This window comes from Bos taurus, chromosome 22 (assembly GCF_002263795.3).
Source record: "Bos taurus isolate L1 Dominette 01449 registration number 42190680 breed Hereford chromosome 22, ARS-UCD2.0, whole genome shotgun sequence".
Taxonomy (NCBI): Eukaryota; Metazoa; Chordata; class Mammalia; order Artiodactyla; family Bovidae; genus Bos; species Bos taurus.
Genome location: NC_037349.1, coordinates 22738085 through 22764197, shown reverse-complemented (window position 1 = coordinate 22764197; position 26113 = coordinate 22738085). Strand labels below are relative to the sequence as shown.

Genomic DNA, 26113 nt, shown 5'->3' with positions numbered 1-26113 from the left:
TACAGCAAGGTGTGAAGTGCAAGCTGCTCAGTCGTATCTGACTCTTTGCAACTCCATGACCTATACAGTCCACGAAATTCTCCAGGCCAGAATACTGGAGTGGATAGCCTTTCCCTTCTCCAGGAGATCTTCCCAACTCAGGAATCAAACCCAGGTCTCCTGCACTGCAGGCGGATTCTTTACCAGCTGAGCCACAAGGGAAGCCCAAGAATACTGGAGTGGGTAGCCTATCCCTTCTCCAACCAGTCTTCCCAATGCAAGAATTGAATCAGGGTCTCCTGCATTGCAGGCGGGTTCTTTACCAACTATGCTATCTGGGAAATAGTAGCAAGGTGGAAGAAGGTAAATGAGGAGTTGAGTGTTCATTTTCATTTGCTTCTAAGGAAAAGCATCTAGGCTCCTTATCACCCTTCACCCTGATTTTGTACAGTTCAGACTCTTGGGTTCAGACAGTCTCTTTCCTCTAGTGGGAGAAGTCACAAGAGACTGAAATAGCAGCACACATATACTGAAAGCTTTATTTTACTTCTGTACTTCATCACTAGAAAGATAAACCAGCCCAGGGCTTGATCATCTCTCATGGAGACTCTCTTCCCTACCCCTCGGTTTGTCTTTTTTTTTTTTTTTTTGGCTGTGCCGCATCTTAGTTGCAGCATGTGGGATCTAGTTCCCTGACCAGGGATTGAACCCTGGCCCCCCTGCATTGGGAGCATGGAATCTTAGCCACTGGACTGTCAGGGAAGCCCCCCTCGGTTTGTCTTGAAGGCAAACTCACTTTCTTTGTTTTCCTAACAAAGCATGAGGGTAACAACTCTACCTTTTCTCCCAGGAGGGTGCTGAGATCTGACCCATGGGCTTGGGGGCAAGGTCTGGATGCAGACTGTGAAGGCCTGGCCATCGTTTGGTCCGAAGATGCTTGGAAAGAAGTGAAGCTCCAAATGGGGCTCCTCTTCAATCCTCTGCTTTGATCTGGGAACCAAATTCAAATCACAAACTTCAGGCTGTCTAGAGACTTCTTTCAAGGACTTTGTGAAGACCACTGATTGGCAGTAAATGAGATGTGGGTATTCTTGCACTCTCTGGTAAATGACAGTTGCATCCCTGGTTTCTAAATCAGGCATCCTTGGCAAGACTAGCATCAATAAATCCAGTATTTCTAATATTTTCCTTATGGAAATCAGTATTTTTTTTAATTTCTCAGATTCTTTGCAATTGGCATAATACCAACAAATAGTCAATTATTTTTCACTACATAAAAGTGAAGATTTAAGTCAGTTTAACAACCAGAAAAAAAAAAGTAGAACAAGCTATGGTCGCTAGTGAGTTACCATGGAAACAAAATTCAGACTGGAATCCACTTCCAGTCTCCCTTGGGTTGGTAACTGATTGACTTAATCTACACAGAAGCATCAAAAAGAAAAAAGAAAAATCAGAATAGAGTCAACTTTCCATTATCTTCATGTTACAATGTATAATTATGTATTAAACACAAATATATGTAAACCAATACATATATATTTTATACAATGGCAAATAATATTGATTAAGTTTTCACTTATAGGTACCCCAAGACTTCAATTAATTTGAGTAAGACAATTAAAAACCTCATACTCCAAATAATACAGAATCATAAGTTTCCCACAGCACATCAGCAAGCATGTTTTTTTATTGTCCAATTCCTTAAAGTTTCCATACTATCGTTCTACCAACCCAAGTTTCATGGCTTTGTACAATATATAAAAAGGCCCAAAGAACATAGTTCTGCAGCTCTTCCTCCCTATTAAACCCTATCATTAAATTGCTAAGGAAAATCTAATGGATCCTGTGCACTGAAATTGAAAATCCTGCCCCCCACTGTCTTTGGTCTAAAATGGAAACCCTTTCTCCAACACTCCCCCACATACTGGGAGACCATCTTAGGAGCTACTTCTTCATATTTTAGTTTAGATGAAGACAAATATGATACATTCCTCCTTTATGCCCTTGCTTTTAGGGTTGTACTTCGTGTTTCCAGGTCATCATAGAAAAAGTTTGCAGTGGGAAAGTTTCTGTACAGTAGCTTATGAACTTGACACTTCGTTAATATCAAATGATGAGCCAACAACTCTGTTTTGGCTTCCTTTAAGAGTCTCTTTCTGGATCCAAAGTCACCTAACACAGGTTACTCCAGAGGAAATTTATGATATCACAAGAGCGGATTTCATTGCAATAAGACACTTGTACTTTGGAGTGAAATGACTATAGATCATCTTAATGCTCTTTTCCTTCACTTTTACTTTGCAAGGACTGAGCTATTAATTCCTCCCATCTATATAGCCTAGCATTTCAGGAACTCTTCTTTCACAAGTCCCCCTGGGATTCTAAATACAGAAGGAACTCCATTCCTGATATTGACTGCTTGTAAATATCTTCCTGCACCTGTGTGAAGAGTCATACTCAACCAAGGTGACAACACTCACAGTTCTGGAAAACAAGCTCCAGTAAGGGGAGACATGCAGCCCTGTTGGCACTGCACTTGCTCCAAAAGCCAGAACCTCCCAGACAGAAGAGTCCTCACATGAATCAATAAGGAAAGACAGGCACAGCTTCAGGTCCTTGTAAATCACATAGAGACATTATTGGGTCTTTAATGTTCAAACTAGGAGGCATCATAGGCTTCCCTCAGTAAAACTCTTGTTTCATAGATGACTTGGTTAAGTGATTTGCTTATAGTCAGGGAGTTAATGGAAAAAACAAGATGAGAAACCATTTGTTTTCACATCCTGAGATTCTTGCTAGACATGACTTTTAGAGGAGACACTATTCACCCCACACCACACCTCTGCAGTTATCTAGATATACAACGGACCATTACGATCATTATCAAAGGGATCTCCATAGAGCAACGTATCTTACTGTCAACTACTGTACTGTTCATTGCAGAATGCTAATGAGACGAAGAGAGTTTTGGACCCCTTGGTCATTTTAGTCTATCAGTATTGTGAGCAACATCGTCTTTGTACCTGTGATGCTACTTTCACAAGGAAATGGCTTTCTGGAGTGGATCTGCCTAGAGTCAGTATGCTGATTCACGCTTCAGCTTCAAAGCTCTGAGAAAACTTTCTAAGCCAGGATTACAAGGTTAATGCTGCATGTGACTCACTCTGAGGAGAGATTTCCATCTTTAATAAAAGAGAAATAAAGGCTCATATGTGTTCAAGAAGAAAAAGGTCAACAAATAGGTCTGGTCAGTTTTAGCTTCTCGTTAAGATTAAAACCAGATAATTTCAATAAATATGAGGGCTATGTGCTCTCACCCCATCGATACTAGAGCTGCAGGCAAAGAACTGTGTGCTGTATGGGGATCTCAGATGATGCTCACTATTGTACCAGGGCTGTGTTGGGAGGGCATGGAAGAAGTGGGACTGTGCATTTGGACAGACAAGGGAAGGAATGAAAAAACACAAATATAAATGGAAAATAACCACTGCTTCCCCGCCTCTCCCTATTGCCCTTGTTTCTTTAAAAAGTCCACCTTTGCTATTCCAAGATCACACATCTTTGCTCTAGGAGTCAGAAGATTTGATATATTGTTAAATAGGTAAGCCAAATCCTGAATCTTAGCCCATGCCCCTTCAGAGTCAGGAGGGGGAATAATGACCTCATGTGACAAGACCTTCTAGTTTTGCCATAACTTTGTTGTAAAGTGCTAAGCAAGGACCTAGCATAGCAAACCCCCTGTAAATGTTGGTGACAGTCTGTATTTTCATTTTATAGATAATAAAATCAAAGCTCAGGCAAGGTATTCATAGTGGTTGATTACTCAATCATGTCCAACCCTTGCGACACCACAGACTGTAGCATACCAGGCTCCTGTGTCCATGGGATTTTCCAGGCAAGAATACTGGAGTGGGTGGCCATTTCCCTTCTCCAGGGGATCTTCCCAAAGCAGGGATAGAACCCAGGGCTCCTGCAATGCAGGTGGTCTCCTGCACTGCAGGTAGATTCTTTACCAACTGAGCCACTAGGGAAGCCCTAAGGCATTCATAGAGAAGCAAAGAAATAAAAAACACCTTAAAGATTATACTTTTAAGTTATGACATGTGTAATTAGAATAGGCCAAAAAATACATTTCGGTAAAGTTGATTCCAAGAAGAATAATCACTGTGTTTCTTAACCTTAACATCAAATGAAGGCATCTGACTGCAAAAGGTAAAAGGCACAACCTAAACTTCTTTTAGGACTGGTGTGAACTCTAAGTGGCAAAGATGTAACAATGGCAGAAAAAGTGGCATCAAAAAGTCTTCAGAGGTAAATAAATTTACTGTGTCCTACCCCTGAAGTCAATGCTCAAACTCCAGGTCAATCAGAGCTTCACTGGGTCTGCAAGTTGTCATGTGGGCTGGTTCAACATCTAGAGCTGCCGGCCCAGCACTGCAAGAAAGTCCCAGTGGAACTGATGCTATTCTTTACATCATCCTCTGTGAATTATTTCCACACTGACAAATAGGTTTGAAACATAATCCCTAGAGGTTTGGCACAGGACCCAGTTTTAAGAACAACTGATTATATTGTGTGGGAGCCTGGCCTGAGTGCAGGTGTAACGAAGCACAGGAAAACAGGGAGGGAGCTACAGACAGGCTGTTGTCAGATACTAACTGTTAAGAGGTGAAGGCTGGGGAGGAAGTGGAATTAAACTTTATGTCAGAGCTAGGAGAACTGGGCAAGTACCTTACTGAGTCAAAGGCCCGAGAGAGGGAGAGACAGACTTCAGAAAAGAAACTGAATCACAAAGTCTGAGTTGAGGGGACTCAAAATGGAAGCAAGATATGGTAGCAACAGAGAGATTCTCTTACATCTGAGGCATAGCTCTCAGTATCCTATGGGAATGTCTGCTTCTTTGGCTATGGGGTTGAGATTGCCAGAAAAGGCTCCAAGCCTGCTTACAAGGGTTTTGACAAAGCTCCATTCCTTTTCAAAGGAATTCACCCATTTGTTACCTCTTTGAACAATTTCTCCATGAGACATTTGGAAACATATATGCAGAGTACATTGTGCAAAACGCCGGGCTCATGAAGCACAAGCTGGAATCAAGACTGCCAGGAGAAACATCAATAACCTCAGATATCCAGATGATACCACTCTAATGGCAGAAAGTGAAGAGGAACTAAAGTGCCTCTTGAAAGTGAAAGAAGAGAATGAAAAAGTTGGCTTAAAACTCAACATTCAGAAAATTAAGATCATGGCATCTAGTCTCATCACTTTATGGCAAATAGATGGGGAAACAATGGAAACAGTGACAGACTTTATTTTCTTGGGCTCCAAAATCACTGTGGATGGTGACTACAGCCATGAAATTAAAAGATGCTTTCTTCTTGGAAGAAACACTATGACAAACCTAGATAGCATATTAAAGAGCAGAGACATCACTTCGCTGACAAAGGTCTGTCTAGTCAAAGCTATAGTTTTTCCAGTAGCCATGTATGGATTTGAGAGTATTGTTACCATTGTTGAGTTGCTAAGTTCAGTCCGACTCTTTTGCAACCTCATGGACTATAGCCCACAAGGCTCCTCTTCCATGGGATTTCCCTGGAAAGAATACTGGAGTGGGTTGCCATTTCCTTCTCCAGGGGAACTCCCCGACCCAGGGATCGAACCTGTGTCTCTTGCACTGGCAGGCGGGTTCTTTGCCACTGAGCCATGAGGGATGCCCAGTCAAAGCTATAGATTTTCCATAGCCAGGTTTGGATGTGAGAGTTGGACCATAAAGAAGGCTGAGTGTTGAAGAATTGATGCTTTCCAACCGTGGTACTGGAAAAGACTCTTGAGAGTTCCCTGGATTGCAAGGAGATCAAACCAGTCAATCCTAAACGAAATCAACCCTGAATATTCATTGGAAGGACTGATGCTGAAGCTCCAACACTTTGGCCACTTGATGGGAAGAGCCGACTCACTGGAAAAGACCTGATGCTGGGAAAGGTTGAAGGCAGGAAACGAAGGAGATGACAGAGGATGAGATGGTTGGATGGCATCACCGACTCAATGAACATGGGTTTAGCAAAGATCGGGAGATGCTGAAGGACAGAGAAACCTGGCATGCTGCCATCCATGGGGTTACAGTGAGAACAACTGAGCGAATGAAAAACAACAAATGAAGAACTACACCTACTTTTAGATAAGAAATGTATGGCACAATTGGAGAAGGAAATGACAACCCACTCCACTATTCTTGCCTGGAGAATCCCATGGACAGAGGAATCTGGTGGGCTACAGTCCATGGGGTAGCAAAGAGTTGGACACAACTGAGCAACTAACACACACACACACACACAGCACAACTGGTTTCTAATTTCCTTTTTAAGGTCAACAATGTCTAATTTACTCCTATGCGCTAGGAAAAGTTGGGATAGATTGTGAATAAAACAAATTTCACTTGCACAGAAATTAACACTGAGGTCAACTGGCAAGTGGGCAAGATTTGTAAAGATTGATCCCATTTTCAGATTTATAGTTCTATTTTCATTACCTTCTCATCTGTCTTAACAGATACACAATTCTCAAAATTCAGGGAAAAGTCTTAACTCTGTCATGAGCAGGCAAGGCAGAAAAAGGACATTAGTCTTTGGTGTTAACTGTCTAACATGAGGGTTAAATAATTTCTTAGATACAATAAAAATATTACAGATGCAATTAAACTATTTCTTATAAATGCCTGTTTGGTATATTTCCAGGGTAAAAAAGCAAAGCAGAAAGCATCATCTAAATTTTCACTTTAATTTTTTTTAACCACTACTAGAATCCTGGCTATAAAGGTAGTGATAAAAAACTATCAGGGTCTGGTCCCCGCCCACCTAGATTGTTAAGTAGTGGACAGACATTAAAAGGAAGTCCCTCTACTCTGGAAGTTGACAGTAATTATACTTATCAAAACACCTAACTTTGGGCACACATTACTTTTATAATAAAAATCTAAGTAATTCGGGTATGCTCGCTGGTACAAATCACCACATGAGTAAAGAGTTGTAGTTAAGAGAGCCTGGAAGATCTAATTACAGGATTATTTGCAGAACACTGCATGACCTTGCAGTCTGACTTCATGTCATACAACACCATGATTGAAGGCTTCAGGGTCAAATTTAGATCTCCCGCTTGGAGACTGTGGTAATCAGCGTCTTCTGTCATTGAGTCCCAGACGACTTGAAATACACTGCTCTTCACTAGCAAGGTTACAATATGAGGAAAACAGTATGAGCTTTTTCTCTTTTTTAGCTTTTCTAAGTACATTTAAGAATTTTCCCTAGGACATTAAAAAAAAAAAATCAATAGGATGCACTGTATTTCATTCAAAACTGTTTGACATTTTTCATATATACTTAAGAGAAATGCAAGCCAGGACAGAAGTAGGCAAGAATGAAGAGAAAGGAGCATGTGCACCGGAAATTCAGCTCTATCATATGCAACCTTTCCTAACTTCACTCTCATGGAGTGGAATGATCTGCCCTACACATTCTCTTGGTTGTGAAAATTAATGAGTAGAAAAAAAAAAATCCGAGTGAGGTGACGGCACAATATAAACACTCAGTAATTATTACTCTAGAAGAACTTATCATTCTGTATGCTGTGAGGTAGTAATTAAACCTGCTTTCCTAAATGCAGGCCAGCTTATCCCATCAATCATTAGTGAGTCATACACTTTTCCTGTTGACTTTTTTAATTCCAAGTCAAGCCACAACAGTAGATTATCACTGTGAAAACATCAAAAGAGATACAAGTTTTTTGTCAATTATCCCCAGATGTGATCCACCTCTGTCTCCTAAAGTATTTGTATGTGGTTCAATCAGTGTCATTAGAATACTACACATACACAAATGCATGCATATATAATCTCTTCTTTCATACACTGGGTTTTCGACACTTAAAATTCTGGGACTTGCTTCTGTTAGTCAATGATATATCTTGAAAATAGTCTCATGGCAGTGGGCATTTTTCTTAAAAAGTCAAGTTTTTAATAAAGTAATATCAAAATCCAGGGCAATCAAAAATCAAATCTTCCAGTAGGGGACAGATAATGACAGAGTATTTGAAAAATGCTGACAAAACTGTAGGAATCGAAACCCTATTCTGACTCCCAAATCTAAACTACTTTCCATGAATCACTGTCTTTCCACAGTTTGAAAATGATCATACATATCCTCAATTCTCTACTTCATTTTTGCAAATACTGCTGCTGCTGCTGCTAAGTCTCTTCAGTCGTGTCCGACTCTGTGCGACTCCATAGACGGCAGCCCACTAGGCTCCTCTGTCCCTGGGATTCTCCAGGCAAGAACACTGGAGTGGGCTGCCATTTCCTTCTCCAATGCATGAATATGAAAAGTCAAAGTGAAGCTGCTTAGTCATGTCGACTCTTAGCGACCCCATGGACGACAGCGTACCAGGCTCTTCCATCCATGGGATTTTCCAGGCAAGAGTACTGGAGTGGGCTGCCATCGCCCTCTCTGCCTTAAAAGATTTCCTCTGTCCAAAATTTTAACAAAAGAGGCAAAGGAATAACTTCCACGTACAAAAACGATGAGAATTTTGGCTTAAGAGCGATCTCAAAAGACGATGAGCGGGTTCATGTTAAAGTAAGACCTCAAGACTAGTATTAATAGAATAGCACTTCCACAAAAAAGGAGGGGGAGCCATGTTGAGACAGGTGAAAGTGACAAAGACAATCTTGCCAGGGCCCCACCCCCGTGTGCTGACTAGTGGAAAGGGTATTACGAAAATGGAGCTCCTCCCTGAAGACTAAGGGGTGCAAGCCCCACATCAAGCACCCCAGCTCAGGGGACCTACACTGAAAGGCAAGTCCCCACTAGGACTTTGGTCCGGGAGAGCCAGCTGGCTCCAGGAAACTGAGGCTCTGCTCTTGAAGCCCTCTCACACAAACTTACTCCATTTTATGAGGCCAGCTTTACTCATATCCAAACCATAGAAGGACACCACACAAAAAGGAAAGTAGAGACCAATATCCTTAATGAACAAAGAATAAGGGTAAAAATCATATGAACTCAATAGGCACAGAAACAGCATTTGACAAAATTCAACATCCATTTATGATAAAGAAAAAAAAAAAAACTCAACAAAGTGGGAGTAGAGGGAACATACCTGAAAGTAATACAGAGTACATACAAACCCACAGTTAACATCATAATAAACACTGAAAAGCTGAAATTGTCTCCTCTAAGGTCAGGAACAAGACAGGAATGCCCATTCTTACCAGTTTTATTCGATATAATTTGGAAGTCCTAGCCAGAGCAATTAGGCAAAAAAAGAAATAAAAGGTATCCACACTGGAAGTAACTAGCTTTGGTGAAGATGTAGAGAAAAGGGAACATTGGTTCATTGCTGGTGGGAATGCAAACTGGTGCAGCCACGACAGAAAATACGGAAGTTCCTCAAAAAATTAAAAATAGAACCAAGATATAGTTCAGCCATTTCACTCCTGGGTATATATCGAAAAAAGTTAAAACACTAATTTGAAAAGACATATGCACTTCTGTGTTCACTTAATCATTATTTAGAGTAGACAAGATACGTAAGCAACCTAAATGTTCACCAATAAATGGCTAACACTTTTTGTTACACGTACACAATGGAATGATACTCCTAGTGAAAGTAACGAAGTCATGCCACTTGGGACAACGACGATTAATCTAGAGGGGATTATCTTAAATAAGTCAGAAAGCGAAAGACAAAAATTGTATGATTGTGCTTATATGTGGAACCTAAAGGGGGTTAGAGGGTAAGCAGAGTGGGTGAAGGGGGTCAAGGGTATGGTGAAAGATGGTAACTAGAGTTTGGGTGATGATCACTAAACCTGATGATGTACACCTAAAACTTTTATAATGTTATACACCAATTTCATCTGAATGTGGGAGAGAGGGATGGAGGGAGGGAGAAAGAGATATGGTTGGTTTCTAGAAGCCAACTGAAAGCTTCAGGTTAATAAAAATGTATGCCAAAGGACTTTAGTGGAAGACCTTATTCTAACTGCTTTATCAATGGATACTAATCTGCAGTGTAGTTAAATGATTTACCCAATTCCCTCCCAGCTCGTTTGTCAGAGCTTCAGTCATTTTCTCTCTGGGTAAATGCTATTTGTCTCCACAAATAGCATTGTGGAGTTGCCATAACACAGGGACATGCAGCAGTATGCCTGGAGTGCTTCAGCCGCTTAAGCAATGAAGCTCTTTCAGGATAGAAAACTTCCTTGCTGTTACATGATATGTTATTCTTATAACAAGAAATACCTTGAAACCATGTATCACAGAGCAGAATGAGATAACGAATAAGACACTCCAGGATTCTGATGCCATTTACCTGTGTGTGAAGATGATAGGGTATTACCATTTGAGAAATTCCTCACTGTACACACTCAATCAAGTGTGTATTATTTAAAGGGTACTATTTACTTCTTTGCTAAGAGCTGAGCCAGGATGGTTTCGCGTCCCTAGGGCATCCTGACTAAATGGTAAATTGGCTGTGACTATTTTTTCAAAACAGTAGGTCAAAACCCATTAGAGGGCTGTGAAATCAGTTTTGTAGGTCAGGATTTGTGTGGCCTACTAAATAAAATAGAATACATGTACGTATAAATAGTGAACACTCCGTACAATAAGGATATTCACTGCTTTGTAAAATGTTGCATCCATGTTCATATTTGTGTGTAAATAAGTCACAATATATTTCTTATTGTGGGTCTCAAAAATATTTTGCAAAATTGCTGGTCTATCTTACTATCCTCTTATAGGAGTCAAAGCTAGAGAGAGGTTCACCCTATTGACCAAAAACAGATTTTCCTCACATTAAACTAAGTGCTCATACAGTGATTTGACAGCGCCAGGTAGAAGTACTGCACAGAAGTTTACCCTCCCACTGAGTATTACAGTGAATCAGATCCCTAACCCAACAAACCAGATCAAAAAAAAAAGTTAGCATGCCAGAGTGAAGGAACTGTACAATGGGTTTCCTTTCTTTGCTATTTGATACATAAACTGAAATCAAGAGAGAAAAACATGCACTCTATAAAACGACCTAGGCTTGAGTAAGGGGTTCAGGGAAAGGAACATTGTACACTGCCACTTCAGTAGGGTTTAGAATAAATCTTCTTAAAGCTGAGGAGAAATTACCAAGATGATCTAGATCATTCTGCCATCCTGCTCATGAAGTTGAGTGACATATATTACAGTCACGAAATACATGAAAGATGAGGAAATAAAACCAGCTCCTGTCTGACTCAAAATATGCTGTTTTTTCCTACTGCACTCTCCTGTCCTAGATGGTAGCTGGCTGATACCAAAAGCCTTTGCTGTATATACTTAGGAGAAAGCAGGGAAAGGGAAGAGACACACAGAACAGGGAAACAAAATCCCAAAGAAAACTCGAACAGTTAGACAATTTTAGTTAGGACTGCCTGAGGCAAGAAACATGGTCTTTAGCTACCATATCTTGAAAAAAATAATCAAGATATTATTACCTTTCGATAGAAGAGACCATACAGAGAACACTGTCGCCTCCTCTTCCACCTGAGAAACTGAGGTGAAGGGAGAAGAGATTTAAGTCCCAGGGGGCCCAACTCCCAGTCTATGATTTTTCCATGATATCATGGATAAATATCTTATCCATATAGTTGGATTAAATCTCTTATACATACTGATGGATTAAAACAAACAACAACAAAATGCCCCAGATCACCCAGGAACTAAAGGAGAATTGCAAGTGTTGATAGAAGTTTCTCTTAAAAAACCAGTCAGCTTTATAAATGCAGCAGGGCAAATGCTCTTGGGAAGATAAATCACTACCTATTCCTCAAACTTAGTTTAATAACCAATCTTTATCTCATAATGTGCTCCTGGGCAAAACGGACTGCATGGGTATTTGGTGCAAAATCATTTCATGAACCTTGGAAAACTTTTTCCTGTAATGATATTTCTGAATTTTCAAATGTTCATTTCCTGTTGGAAAAACAACAAGTCTCGGGGGTTAGCTAGGTTAGGAAGAGTTCCTTAGGAAAGTTTTATTCCCACAAGACATAAGTGATCAATATTAGTGGGCAATGTCATTATTAGTTGTTTTAATAGGTGAAGAGGATAAAAATTTGAGTCAGCAAACTAGACATCTCAGCTTCACTTAGTGGATGACTTCATATACTGTGCTAATGTTTATGTCTTGATGACTCCACACTGAGGCTGGAGATCATCGTAATCTAGCCTGCTTAATGGGCTTTGTACAGCCTGTCAAACACAACTCCTGGCAAGCACAAACTTAATGATGATGCTAATGGAGACATTATTGATGTAAATACATGAACATCTCCGAAACAGAAGTGAAAAGTCTGCAGAGCAATCCATTAAAAAAATAATAATTTGTGAAACCACTTCACAGTAGGATAAAAACAAGGTTTTTTAGAGTTACAGAGACTTGTATTCAAAAGTCAGTTCTTCAGCTTTTCTAGGAATACAAGTTTGAGGCTCCCAATAGGAAAATAACTTACTCAGCTTCCCCTGTTGTAAAACATGGATACTAGTGCCCTCCTTCATATTATTCAAATATCTTGAATGATGATATATGCTCATAATGCAAAAAATATATATGAGGTAAAATAGAATATTCATGAAACAAATTCTTCTTCCTTCCTCTGTCCCATAGCCACTCAACTTTTCTTTCTGGTGCAACCATTAACTAATTCATGAGTGCCCTTCTGGAGATACTCTTCTAGGCATTGACAAAACACACATTTATATGACACACATTCTATTTATTTATTTTTTAAGGAACATTGCCAAGTTCATTCTATGAGGCCACCATCATCCTGATACAAAAGCAGACAATTATATGGCAAAAAAGAAAGTTACATGCCAATATCACTGTGAACAAAGATACAAAAATCCTCAAAAAGATACAAGGAAACTGGATCCAAGAATCCATTAAAACAATCATACACCATGATCAAGTGGGATTTAGCCCAAGGATGCAAAGATTCTTCAACAGATGCAAATCAGTGTGATACACCTTATCAACAAACTGAACAACAAAAGCCATACAACCATCTCAACAGACGCAGGAAAAGCTTTTAACAAAATCCAACACTTATTTATAATAAAAAGATACATATTTTAAAATTAGATCTGCGCACTTAGATTTAGCATTGTCATTAGGCAAAAAGGTACACTTTGTGAAGAACTAGCTCATGGTCAGAGTATTAGAGAATTCCTCAAAACATTTTACAGAACCGTATACGAAACAGAAGGGTGCTCAAATTTGAGGAGCAGCAACTGAGCGGAAGCCGTCACCCACTGAGGAGGAAGAACACCTGACACATCACTCAGCTGACACCCTGTATGGTCCTGATGACCCTAAGCATCTGTTCTTTTTCCTTTCACAGCCAGGGAATCATAAATGATCTTTCGCAGCACTCAAGTTCCACCCCTTTGTGTAGCAAACCTCCATGGTGGAAATAATCACCAGGCCAAAAAAACTGGGGACAGGAAATCGGCTGGAAGGTCCTTGTATGAAAAGAAATGGTTGTAAAGTAAGTTTAGGTGGATCTTGGAAGCCAAATTGGATATTTTGCTTAAGTTTAACTTTAAAATGAAGAGAGATTATTGCATTCAATTCAGTAAGTTAAAAATCTCAAGCGATGACAGGCCAAAAAAAAAAAAAAAAAAGACAAACATAGCCTTAAGACTTTCATATATGGTTCTATAAAATGTTTTGAGGAATTCTCTATTTGCACACTTGAATTGAGAGGTCTCTCTGTATAGATAGCATCATTGTTCCTAATTCTCACATTTTCTTATGTTCATGCCCACTGACATGTGATTTTTTTCAATTTTCCCACTAGAAGTAGAATATATTTCATTATCTCTTTGATTCTGATTTTAGCCATATGTAATGCTTTGGCCGAAAGAATGTATTTTAAAAGGATAGTTACACAGTTTTGAGCTCTGGTCTTAATAGGTATTGGATGCTTCTCTTTGCCCCTCTATGCTTTCTGCCATCTCCATGAGAGGACCCTGCTCTAGAAAGGTGAAAGTCACATGGACCGTCAGAACCTGACCCTCTCTAGCAGTCAAGCTAAGTGTACATCGGATGAAGCCCTGACAATCTGAAAATTCACAATTGAGGATGTATGCTGGAGTTTTGAGTCAGTCAAATTTGATGTGGCCTGTTCAACAGCATTATGGTGACTACAGCCAACTCAGATCATCACACCTTTCCAAAGCTGAAGGAACTTTTCCGTGTTTTAGGTTAGCATGGTGATCGGTACTGAATCGGCATCTATATTTTGTAGCATTGCATCAAACCTAGTTCAACAGCTTATTTTCAAATGAAAATCTCCTTGGGTTTAGAGAGTAGCAGGCAATGTAGAATTGAATTTTCCTCTCTCCCAGATTAGGTGTAATATGACCTTAAAGCAGAGTTTCTCAACATCCTGGGCCATCTTTAATCTCTTGTTTACTAGATGCCAGCAGCATCCTTACTCTAGTTGTAAAAACTATGTCTCCAAACACTGCCAAATGTCACATGAGGAGCAAAACTGTACCCACTGAACACAATACTTCCATGAAGGTTCTGTTGAAACCTTGCAGTCTTTATGGTGAGTTAAAATAATGCTTACAAGAGTGCAGACTGGATACAACACAAGGCTAACTGCTGTCTCACTTATACAAACTATCACAAGGATTCAGCACACTGGAAGCCACAGCAATTAATCAACTGAAGTCCAACACATAACTCAGATTAAACATCTTCATTAGCCAAAGACTGAAGCATGAGGAAGTGGTTTATAGTTAAAAATGTTTTTATGAAGCAAACTTCCAGAAGCTCATTCTTATAGATCTATTCTATCCTCCTGGTTTTTTGCTCCTTCTCATCGTTTTTTGGGTGTGTGTGTATTATAAACTCAGAAAGAATCAGCAGAACCAGCAGAAAGTGAGAAAAGCCCTTTTCTTATTCACAATTTTCTTGACTCTTGACCAAAATCAGAAACCTCTCAACTCATTCATCATTAGGGGATATCTGATCATACTGACTTCCACACAGCGCTGGAGCAACACTTAACACAATCTACTCATTGGCTCCTCTTATTCTCTTAACTACTGATGTTTTATAAGAGTGTTTCCCTACCCTGGATGTCCATCAGCATCTTCCAGGGAGCTTCTATAATGTACCCATGCTTAATTTTAGCCCAGACCATCTAATTGGAAGTCTCTGGCAATAAGCACTGGTATTTTGAAAAATAACCCCAAGCAACTTTACTGTGCAGACAAGGCTGAGGATGACTGTTTTAAAACATCTGTATATGATGGCACATTTGTGCTCAGAACCATTCCCCACATCAACACAACTACCCCAAGTCCCTCCCACTGTCCAAGAGGGTCCTACATGCTGTAGCCCCTGGCTGCTTTCTCTCCCCATCTATAACCACTTCCTAATGCTGCCCCAGCCCCACTGACTTCCTCACTATTCCTCACACCACCTAAAGCAACACCCTTGCCTCAGGGCCTTCACTCTTGATGTTCCCTCCACAGGGAATACGTTTCCCCACATTCACCTGATTCACAGCCTGACTTCATTCAAGTGTCTCCTCATAAGGCATCTCCCCAGAAATGCCTTCCTTGACCTACATGGAAAAAATGTTACTTGATACTCTCCATGCCCTAGTCATGCTGTATCTTCTTTTGAACATTTATCAATATCTGACAGATAAATCTGTGTATTTGCTCATTATCCCTCTTCACATTAAGGCAGGGAGTGATCATGTTTTGGTTCAGTTCAACATGCCTAGCATCAGTATCAGTGCACAGAACCTAGAGGGCATTCAAAAAGTATTTCATAAAAATTTTAACAAGTATGAACCATAAAACATGTCCATGCTTACTTTATTTTAGGCACTGAAATAGGAGCTTCATAACACTATGACCTCATTTTGTCCTCAGGATAATTCTCAATATCCTTAATTTATAATTAACAAATCTGAGAATAAAGAATTTTAAAGAAAACATCCATGGCCAAACAGATAAGAAACTCCAAGCCTGTGACTAGAACCCAGAATTTTTTTAAATTCCAAAATTCATTTTTTCCCCTAACACTAAGAGTAACCCAGGTCTAAAGCATATTCTAATATAATCAGTCCTTTCACTGGGTCTGCTTCTTGGACAGATTACAGTGAGGAAAACTCAGGCAAACACTCTGAGTTCTTAATGCCCATCAACTAGTTCTGTAACTGTGAGTAAAATATTGAACTACTTTTGCCTTAGTTTTCTTACCTATAAAGTGACAGTTTTGACCAACATGATTTTTAAGAACAGTCTGGGGCTTGAGAATTCTACTGGAGACAAAACAGGACCTGTTCTATGGCCAAAGACTATAGAACCACCAGGGTAAAGTTTACAAAGGTCCAGACTGAAGTGACTTAGCAGCAGCAGATTCAGGTTAAAATGAGGACCTGATTTCTAGCAAACACAGGCGACACGTCTCGGTCACCGTTAAGTTCAATCTTTGGGGAATACTCTAAAGAGACTTCTTCCTTGTGCTACGGGTTGGACTTGAAAACATCTAAGTTTTCTACTAATTCTATGGTGCTCTATTTTTTATTAAGCACTATGTTTATTAAATAATTACCATCCTTTGCTTTGTTGTCCTATCACAGCATAGACACACGGCTTGTCTCTCTCTACCTCTCCTGAGACCTGGTAGCTGGGCCTCAGCAAGTGTGATAAGGAGGCTTAGAGCCCAGCAGGCTGTGTCTGTCATTGCATGGAAGCAGTCATCACAGAGCTCTCATCCTTCATTACTCATCCTGTGCATCACTCACAGGGGGAAGAAGAGAAAATCAGCAGTCAGGCTTCCAAAGAAGAAACTGACAACCTGGATCCCAGCAGTTGGTTTTATTATCCCCCCAGAGAATGTGAGCAGTTGCAGTTCCTCATGGAAAGCCAATCAACAGTACAAGAAGATTCCAAGTTATTTATTTATAAGTGAGAGCCTCATCTTCAAACAGCTCTTAGAGGAAGCTAGTCACTAAGGACTGAACTGAACTTTCCATTTCAGTTCCTTAATTCTCTAAAGGGCTTGGTTGTTTTTCCTACTGCTTCTGCTTCCAGAAATAAACAAAACGCTTACAAAGCGGTATCAATGGCATCACTCATCAGATAGCAGGCTGTGTTATGAAGTAACAGACGAGGTCTTTCCATTAAAATCAAAACAAACTGCAAAAACCCGATATTCTTTTCTTTTGAATCGGAATAACAAAGTGGACCTTTCATTTCTTTATAACTCATACTCTCACCATAATTTTACTTCAAATTGATATTTTGGGGGCTAGGGCTAATAACCTCTTCAAAATTGACTCAAAAGTGGTAAAATTCAAATGCTGATGTCCTCAATTATGCAGAAATGCTTTTAGGAGCAAACCATAGTCTCAAAGGATTATTTCCCAAAGTCAAAGTTGTTGCTGACACTCTTTAAAGAAACGCTACTTGGGTTTGTCTTTGTAGGGTTTGAGACACAGATGTAAGGAGATGTTTTCCCACCTCCAGAGGAAGAAGGGAGATGATGATTACCAGAGACCATTTGGTGGATGATGTCTCAATGCACCTCTGTAGATGGGATTCAGAGCAGACATTCAGACTGAGTGTGAAAAATCTCATCCGTACATCAACTCCTCAACCTACCTTCCCTGCTACTCCCCCTAATCCTGACAGAAAAGGAAATTAAGTTAGATGCCATGATATCTCACCACAGTTTTGTTGCTGTCATTTCCCTTCTTAATCATTAAATAAGTGTTTTGATGTCTTCTTTGAAGGGTGTTAATAACTTCAGATATGCAGATGACACCACCCTTATGGCAGAAAGTGAAGAGGAACTAAAAAGCCTCTTGATGAAAGTGAAAGAGGAGAGTGAAAAAGTTGGCTTAAAGCTCAACATTCAGAAAATGAAGATCATGGCATCTGGTCCCATCACTTCATGGGAAATAGATGGGGAAACAGTGGCAACAGTGGCAGACTTTATTTATCTGGGCTCCAAAATCACTGCAGATGGTGATTGCAGCCATGAAATTAAAAGACGTTTACTCCTTGGAAGGAAAGTTATGACCAACCTAGATAGCATATTCAAAAGCAGAAACGTTACTTTGCCAACAAAGGTCCGTCTAGTCAAGGCTATAGTTTTTACAGCGGTCATGTATGGATGTGAGAGTTGGACTGTGAAGAAGGCTGAGCACCGAAGAATTGATGCTTTTGAACTGCGGTGTTGGAGAAGACTCTTGAGAGTCCCTTGGACTGCAAGGAGATCCAACCTGTCCATTCTTAAGGAGATCAGCCCTAGGATTTCTTTGGAAGGAATGATGATAAAGCTGAAACTCCAGTACTTTGGCCACCTCATGCAAAGAGTTGACTCATTGGAAAAGACTCTGATGCTGGGAGGGAATGGGGGCAGGAGGAGAAGGGGATGACAGAGGATGAGATGGCTGGATGGCATCACTGAATCAATGGATGTGAGTCTGAGTGAACTCCGGGAGTTGGTGATGGACAGGGAGGCCTGGCGTGCTGCGATTCATGGGGTCGCAAAGAGTCAGACACGACTGAGCGACTGAACTGAACTAAATTTTCCTTTCCGCTGTAATATACTACCACAAACTCAATGACTTTAAAAAATAAAATTATAATCTTAGAGTTCCATGGGCCAGAAGTTGGTATGGATTTCACCAGGCTAAAAATCTCAGGTCAGCAAAACTCTATTTCTTTCCAGGAGTTCGAGGTGGAGAATCTGTGTACTTGCCCATTCAATTTTCTGGCAGAATTAAGTTCAATGCCATGTAGAACTGAGGTCCCCATTTCCTTACTGACTAAGGGCCATCCCAGGCTCTAGAAGCATATGCATGTGTTGGTTTGTGACCTTTAGGCTAAGTCAAAAATTATTGAAGGAAGATGCCTCAGACTTGACGTAGTTTGATTCACCCTTTGTCCATGGTAGGACATAGCTCTTCTTCACTCCTACCCTCCACTATTTATGTTTTACACCACTACGATAACAGGACAATGGTCAATTATTGATCGTCCTAGTTCAAACGTATTCATGAGGCTGTATTCTCTAGAATATTAGGACTTTGGCAGAAACATGTACACAGGCCTACTTGGGGGAAAGGTATTTTCTTTCATGAGAGTGGAGTAGCAAGCCACCTGGAAAGATCCACCCCTGACACTTTGTTCTCCCATGGCAAGATAAGAAGGCAGGGTATCTGCTTTGGAACTATCAGAACCTCCTCCACCCCACCCAAAAAAACTTCAGGTTCTGAGAGATTCTGGGCATTGACATGCATCCCCTCATGTTCCATATCTCCTCTTGAGTGTGTTCCAGGTCTTCCTTTGTCTCATAGGAAAATGTGCTCTTCCTAGCAGGGTTGTTCTTGGTATTCTAGTGCAAAGGTCAGAGAAGACTTTTCACACTACCATAATATGAAATTCTTTATTTACTTCAGTGCTTGATTTGTCCCCGTTTTCTATCCCCCCAGCAAAAGAAGCTCCCCACGAGTTGAGACTGGCCATTCTAGTTCACAAATGCATCCCTAGTAGCTACAACAGTGTCCATCATGTAATACTCAAATGATTCGCTGAATGGATCAACCCAGGAGAGGTCCTAAATTATTTCAGCCTCAGTTTTCTCATCTGTGAAGGGAGATAACAGCTACCAACACATGTGGTTTTGAAGAATCAAGTGAAAATGTATGTCCCTATGTCTCCAGCTAGAATACATGTGCCCTGGGAAATAATTTGAAATCCTAAGGCTATGTAAGGCTAACTGAAACACACAGCATAACTACTCAGGAGTTTGATTTTGCAAGAATATCCAGGGAAAAAAGAGTGTTTATTTTTTATACTCAGAATAATTTTGGAAGTTATTAATTTATGTTTTGCCGTTTTTGCATTTTCCCATGCCTCATTTAAGAAGTCTAACATTTTTATTCTTTTACCTCAGGAGTATATGTGCTGGTGGGTGATAACAGTAGAACACTTTCGTTCCCCTCTCCCTAAAAAAAGGAAACATTGATGGTGATAATGCTCACTGGGCCAGAGGGAAAGAGAGGATAGATATAAAGAGAAGAAACACCCCCCCATAAAATGGAAGACATTCTTTCTAGTGGGGGGAAGATGGTAATAAGACAGACATTCATAAAGAAAACACTGTGAAACCCACAGGGCTCTCAAAGGGGAAAATGTAAAATTCTTGGACCTTTAGATAGCTTTAAGGGACAAAGAAACCCGATAATGATTAAAACTGAATTTCCCACCAGCCAGGGAAACTAGACACTCAGAAGAGTTGAATACTGGTTTAGAGAAATAAATATGTCATTTCTTACAAAGTTATAGAATAAAAATCACTCCATTACATTGCCTTACAAAGCCTCACAAAGCTTACTCAAATCCTTGCACAATAAACAAAATACTGCTTTTTAATGCCAGTCCATTTTTTTGGTTTTTCTTTCAAGTGTATGTGCATGTATAAGGAAGAACACGTATAAGCTCTAAGACTCAAAAAATGAATTTGCTGTAACTGACCAGAAAATGTGCTTTGGAATTCACAAAAGTCAAAGGTTATAGCACCAACAATAACAGATTAGACAAGCCACTTTCATAAGAATAGATTAAACTCAAATCACTGGCAGTGACAGAACTACACGTAACCAAAGTGACCACTTGGGACTTTTTTGATGCCCACGAACTAAATAGTTTGATGTGTGTTCTTACCACAAAAAGATCCTCTTCCACAATTCACCATTTATCTTCACCCCCAAATTTTTCTCATGAGTATTTCCCAGAGGTGATCTAAGAGGCTGACTACAAGAGAGAACTTTCAGTCTACCAAAGCACAAGTATCTCTGGAAAATGTGTTAAGAACGGCCACTGGAGCCTGAACATGTTACACTTGATTACCTATGGGTAACACCTGGGAGCACGGCTCTTCGGTAATGAATTTTTTTAACTCAAATTTACTGAAGTTTATAATATAGTACAAAAATACGGTCATCATCTATACCTATATAATTACATGATTCAGCTCTCTTGAAAGATGTGGCACCAAGACACAGAAAAGAAGTGTCTGAACACTGAATCTGTTATGTTTCATTTGTTCAGTTTTGACTCAATGGTCATAATCGGGTAGATGCAATAAAACAACATCTTGCCAATAAACCGCAAGTAAAAAAAACTATACTCTTCCTAGTGGAGCACTTAGAAGTATTATTTCAATACGGAGAGTAAATACAATTATTTTAATTTATTAAAAAATAAATTATTATTTCAATAAGGAGAGTAAGGAAGAGGATATAAACTTTGGAAGAACGTGAGACCTGAATTTCTTGCTGCACACTCAGTAGTCCGCTCTGGCTACTTGTGCTCAGGTGATGTTTGTTCGCTAACTTTTAGAGTACTTTTAAAAACACATTGTACATGCAAAAAGAACAATAAAAGGAAAAAATAGTCTCCAAGTTCAAGGCAGTTTTATTCCAGTTATTCAAAAGGATTTCTGAGAAGGTTCTTTTGCCCTACAGCAGGGACTCATATATTTTGAGTGTGTATCAGAACTGACGTTTGCTGTTATACACAATAACAGCAACCATGGTTGTAAAAGTGAAATACTTGCAGAGTGGCTGGTAAATTGCTGTCACTCCAAGCTCCTCCCACCCATACCTGTGAGAGCTTCAGGATGTCCCAGATCCAGAAACTCTCTCCACTGGGTCCCAAGAACCCCCAGACCTGTGTTCTCATTGGACGGTTCCCACACTATCCAAGTATCGTAATATTCCCCACATGTTACACTTCCTTTACTTCTCCCCCATGCTGACCTTTAATACCTTTTGCTCTCCTTTCATCTGTACTTTAAGAGCAACCTTAGCACTCATCTCAGTCAGCATGCCATCCGCATCACAGTTAGAGTGCCTAGTTGAGGGACAGATGGAACACTACCCGACTCAGCCTTGAGAATTATACTGGCGTCACTGAGACAGAGGCACTTGCTTTCCCCTGGGCTGTGACTATGGTAGAATAAACAGAGTGTTGGGTACCATCTTTGCCACCCCAGAAGCTGATTTTTTTATTTGGGTGCGATACCACATGGAACAGAGTTCCCAAGTAGAACTTTTAAATCATTTTCCCATCTCCAAATAGTGAAGAAAGCCTAATCCCCTCCCATACACAGACACAGGCTCTTGAGCCCTCTGGTTTCTTCTTCTTCATTTAAGTCTCTATCATTCATCATTATTTAAGTCACATGTTAACGAGTTTACAGAAAGTTTACTTAGGGAGGATTACCTCCCTGGGATTTCCAAGAGTAGCATGAGGCCTAGATATTTTATAATACCATCTGAGAGGGAAAAGCTGCAAAGGAAAGTGTTAGGGAGCACCAGGAGAGGAATTTAATAAACTCTGCCTCGAAATTACCCGATTTCTACCTGGGCAATTAAATTCTGATTAAATTGCTGGGTACTAAGACATAAAAAGCTAAAATGGTCTCATACTGAGGGAACAGCTTTTGTTCTCCATTTTCTTAGGTGACAAAGAATGGTGGAAGAACAGGAAGTGAAACTAGTATTTTGGAAACAGAAGTGGGGATTTCTAACCAGTATGTTTCTTTCCAAGGGGAGAGGCGTGAGGAAGAAGCACACTGTTGTGACTATCAGGAGTTTAACTTTCCTCAGCTATATGCCACTCTTCTACCAAGTAACCTAAGGAAATGGATTACAGGAACAGTTCTCAAAATGTAGTACTTGCACTAACAGCCACATTACCTGGGAGCTTGTTAGAAAGTTAAATTCTCAAGCCCCCACCCCAGACCTACTGAATCAGAAATCTGGGTGTGGGCCCAGCAATGTGTTTAATAAGCCCTCCAGGTGATGGAGATATACCTGAGTGACTGAGAACCTCTGCAAGGGGAGTGCTCCAACCATGCTTCACATGAGTATCACCTGGGGAACTTCTTGAACTCTCCAGGCAGCACTGGTACACCATACCAATTATCTCAGAAGCTTTGTGGATGGGAATCAGGTATCCGTTATTTTTCAAACTCCCTATGTGACTACCACATTCAACCAAGTTCTAGAGTCACTGCATGACAGTGTCATTGGCTCAGGAACTGCCACCTTGGGGAATCCTAAAACTCTGGGTTTTGTTCTGCTGGCAAACTCTTCAAAGTGGGCGCCCAGAATAAGAGGAGGAGGCACGGCTGGAGAGGGTCTCTGCGAACTCCAGCCGTGCAGTGCATTCACCATCTCAAGTTAGGAGAGTTCGCCCTCCTAACTCTTAGGAAGAAGAGCTCCTCTCCTCCATTATTCCCTCTCACACCCCTCTATTTCTTTCATGGCATTTATCCCTATCAATATTCATGTCCAATCATCCACTTCCTAAAGCCCAGCGATCACCATGGGGGGGCATGGGCAATTTGCTTCAGTAGTAACTAGTTGCGGAGAAGGCGATGGCACCCCACTCCAGTACTCTTGCCTGGAAAATCCCATGGATGGAGGAGCCTGGAAGGCTGCAGTCCATGGGGTCGCTAAGAGTCGGACACGACTGAGCGACTTCACTTTCACTTTTCACTTTCATGCACTGGAGAAGGAAATGGCAACCCACTCCAGTGTTCTTGCCTGGAGAATCCCAGGGATGGGGGAGCCTGGTGGGCTGCCGTCTATGGGGTTGCACAGAGTCGGACATGATTGAAGTGACTTAGCAGCAGCAGTAACTAGTTGAGATACAATAAGCACTGAAATATTTCGTAGTTGACTGAATTATGTCTTGACATAACTTATACCAGTAAAGACAGCTGAACTCTTTGCTCAGCCACTGTGTTTCAAAGACTTGGCTGCCCCAAATTACACAAGCATCCAAGGCAACAAATCTCTGGATATAAAATGGAATGTACCAAACCTGCCTTTTAAGAAGCATCATGAAGAGTCAAAATTCTTAATTTTCACTTTGACTAAGCACTAGTTCGTCTGGCAATTTCTTACAGTCTAACTCTTTCATATTAATAAACATCTCTCTTTTTTAATATCCAAGTCCTTCCCACTTTTAAAATCTCACTTTAGACAAAATAAACTTTGTGAGGAACTTCAAGGGATCTTGGGCTACTTTCTCTGATTGCCATTCACAAAGTTCAGTTAAAGGTTCTTCCTGGTGTGGGTAAAGTGATCTATCTTTTGCCTAAGTGAACAGAACTACCATTGGTCATATATCAGAAGCAGGTGGGAAGTAGCTCATATTTATTACCTGCCATGTTTTCCCTTAAAAATTCATTTTTCATTAAATCACTTAAACCCATGTAAGTTAATAAATCCCCTCATGCATTGCATCCCTGAGGATTAGATCATAAAGTTCAGTCAGTAACTGTAGGAGTCAGTCTTAAAACCAGTAACACAAACATCAACAGTAATGGATATATTAAAATTTTATATATACCTTCCCTACTTGTACTTTTACTATTACTTTGCCATGCTTTATAGGAACATGAGAATAGCTTATATAAAATATTTACTGTAGTAAGAGCTCAATACATTTCACATCCAGCAAAAAAAGGAGAAAAACAAAATTAAACAAAAAAAAAAAAGAAAGAAAGAAAGAAAACCAAAATTAAACCCTCCAAAAAAAGCTTAATTTTTCCCAAGAATTTTTTTAAGCTTATGCATTAGCCAGGAGACTTAGTCAAGAGACTTCACCTGGAAGTCAATCCACTCTCCTGGAACCTTCGCATCACATTCACTTCGTTCCAGTTTATTTCTCGAGTCATAAAAGCCCTGATTACTGTCCCTACATAACCTCCAGATATTTGCCCTGACTACTCAGGCTGGAGGCCATAACAAGGCTGTGGAAATTGAGACTCCTCTACCAAGCTCACTTTGAGGCTGTAATGAAAACAACACGTCCTTACTTAAAAGACAACAAAAAGAGGAAGGGGAAGAGACTTACTCACTACCTAATGTTCTAAGACCGCAGGGAAATCAAATGCGCTTAAACATTTCATTTCAGATGAGAACGCAAAACACCATACCTATATACTGCATGTAACTTACCTTTACAGTTTAATAGAAAAAAAAAAAAACAGAACAGAACGAGACCATCTATGGTGAAAGTACCTTGTAAAACGAAATGACTGAAAAGGCAGGGAACCGTTAGTCATAGTTAGCCAACACCTTATTTATTTATTTATTTTTTCTAAGAATATTGCCGTAAGATGTCCTACCTCTTTCGATTCTGGGGTCCACCGCAACTCTGAGGCACGGAGAAGACAGCCTGGATTTAATCCTTCCGCAGGACCCTCTTCGCGAATCTTCTCGCGAGTGTGCGCTGTTTAAAAGAGGCCATGAGGAAACACGGAAGCTTTTGAGATGTTGTCCGCCTGCAGGTGTTGACAATGCACCGACACTCACACCTGTGCCTCAGGGGGCCATTCTCAGTACCGGGATTGGGCGGAAGGCCAATGAGAGGAGAGGCCTTCTCAGCTCAGCCTGCAGGATCTGTCCTGCTTCTAACCAGCCCAGCAAACCCTTCTCATTGGGTGTTTTTTGTTTTAAACTTTTATTTTTGGCGACCTCCGGTCTTCATTGCAGCAGGCGGGATCTTCGTTGGAGCCCCTCCCTGGCTTCTCTCTAACTGTAGGGCAAGCTCAGTAGTTCAGCACAGGGATTAGTTGAGCCAGCGGGCTCAGTAGTTGCGACTTGAGGGCTCTAGAGCATGCGGTCACTAGTCTTGGCACGCCAGCTCCATGGCATGTGGAATCTTTCTGGACCATGGATGGAACCCATGTCCCCTCCATTGGCAGGCCTATTCTTATTCACTGTGCCACCAGGGAAGTCCCCATGTTACCCATTTTTAAGGGTACAATTCAAATATATTAAATACTATTAAAACCATCACTGCCATCCATCTCCATAGCTCTTTTCATCTTGCAAAACTGATACCCTATACCCATTAAATAATAATCCTCATTTCTCCGACCCCCAGCCCCTGGCGCTCACCACTCTACTTTCCGTCTTTTAACAACGCTATTTCATACATGTAAGTGTAACTGTACAGTATGTGTCTTTTTGTGACTGGCGTGT

General features: G+C 40.5%; 1 long non-coding RNA gene across 1 annotated transcript in view; it reads right to left on the bottom strand.

Annotated features, from left to right (window-relative positions):
* Nucleotides 1–25636, bottom strand: part of LOC112443450 (uncharacterized) — a 308329-nt gene extending 282693 nt beyond the window's left edge. The window contains exon 1 of the long non-coding RNA XR_003031821.2: nt 25255–25636. This is a non-coding gene — a long non-coding RNA (uncharacterized lncRNA). The remainder of the gene's footprint in view (nt 1–25254) is intronic.
* Between the last annotated feature and the right edge of the window lie 477 nt (nt 25637–26113).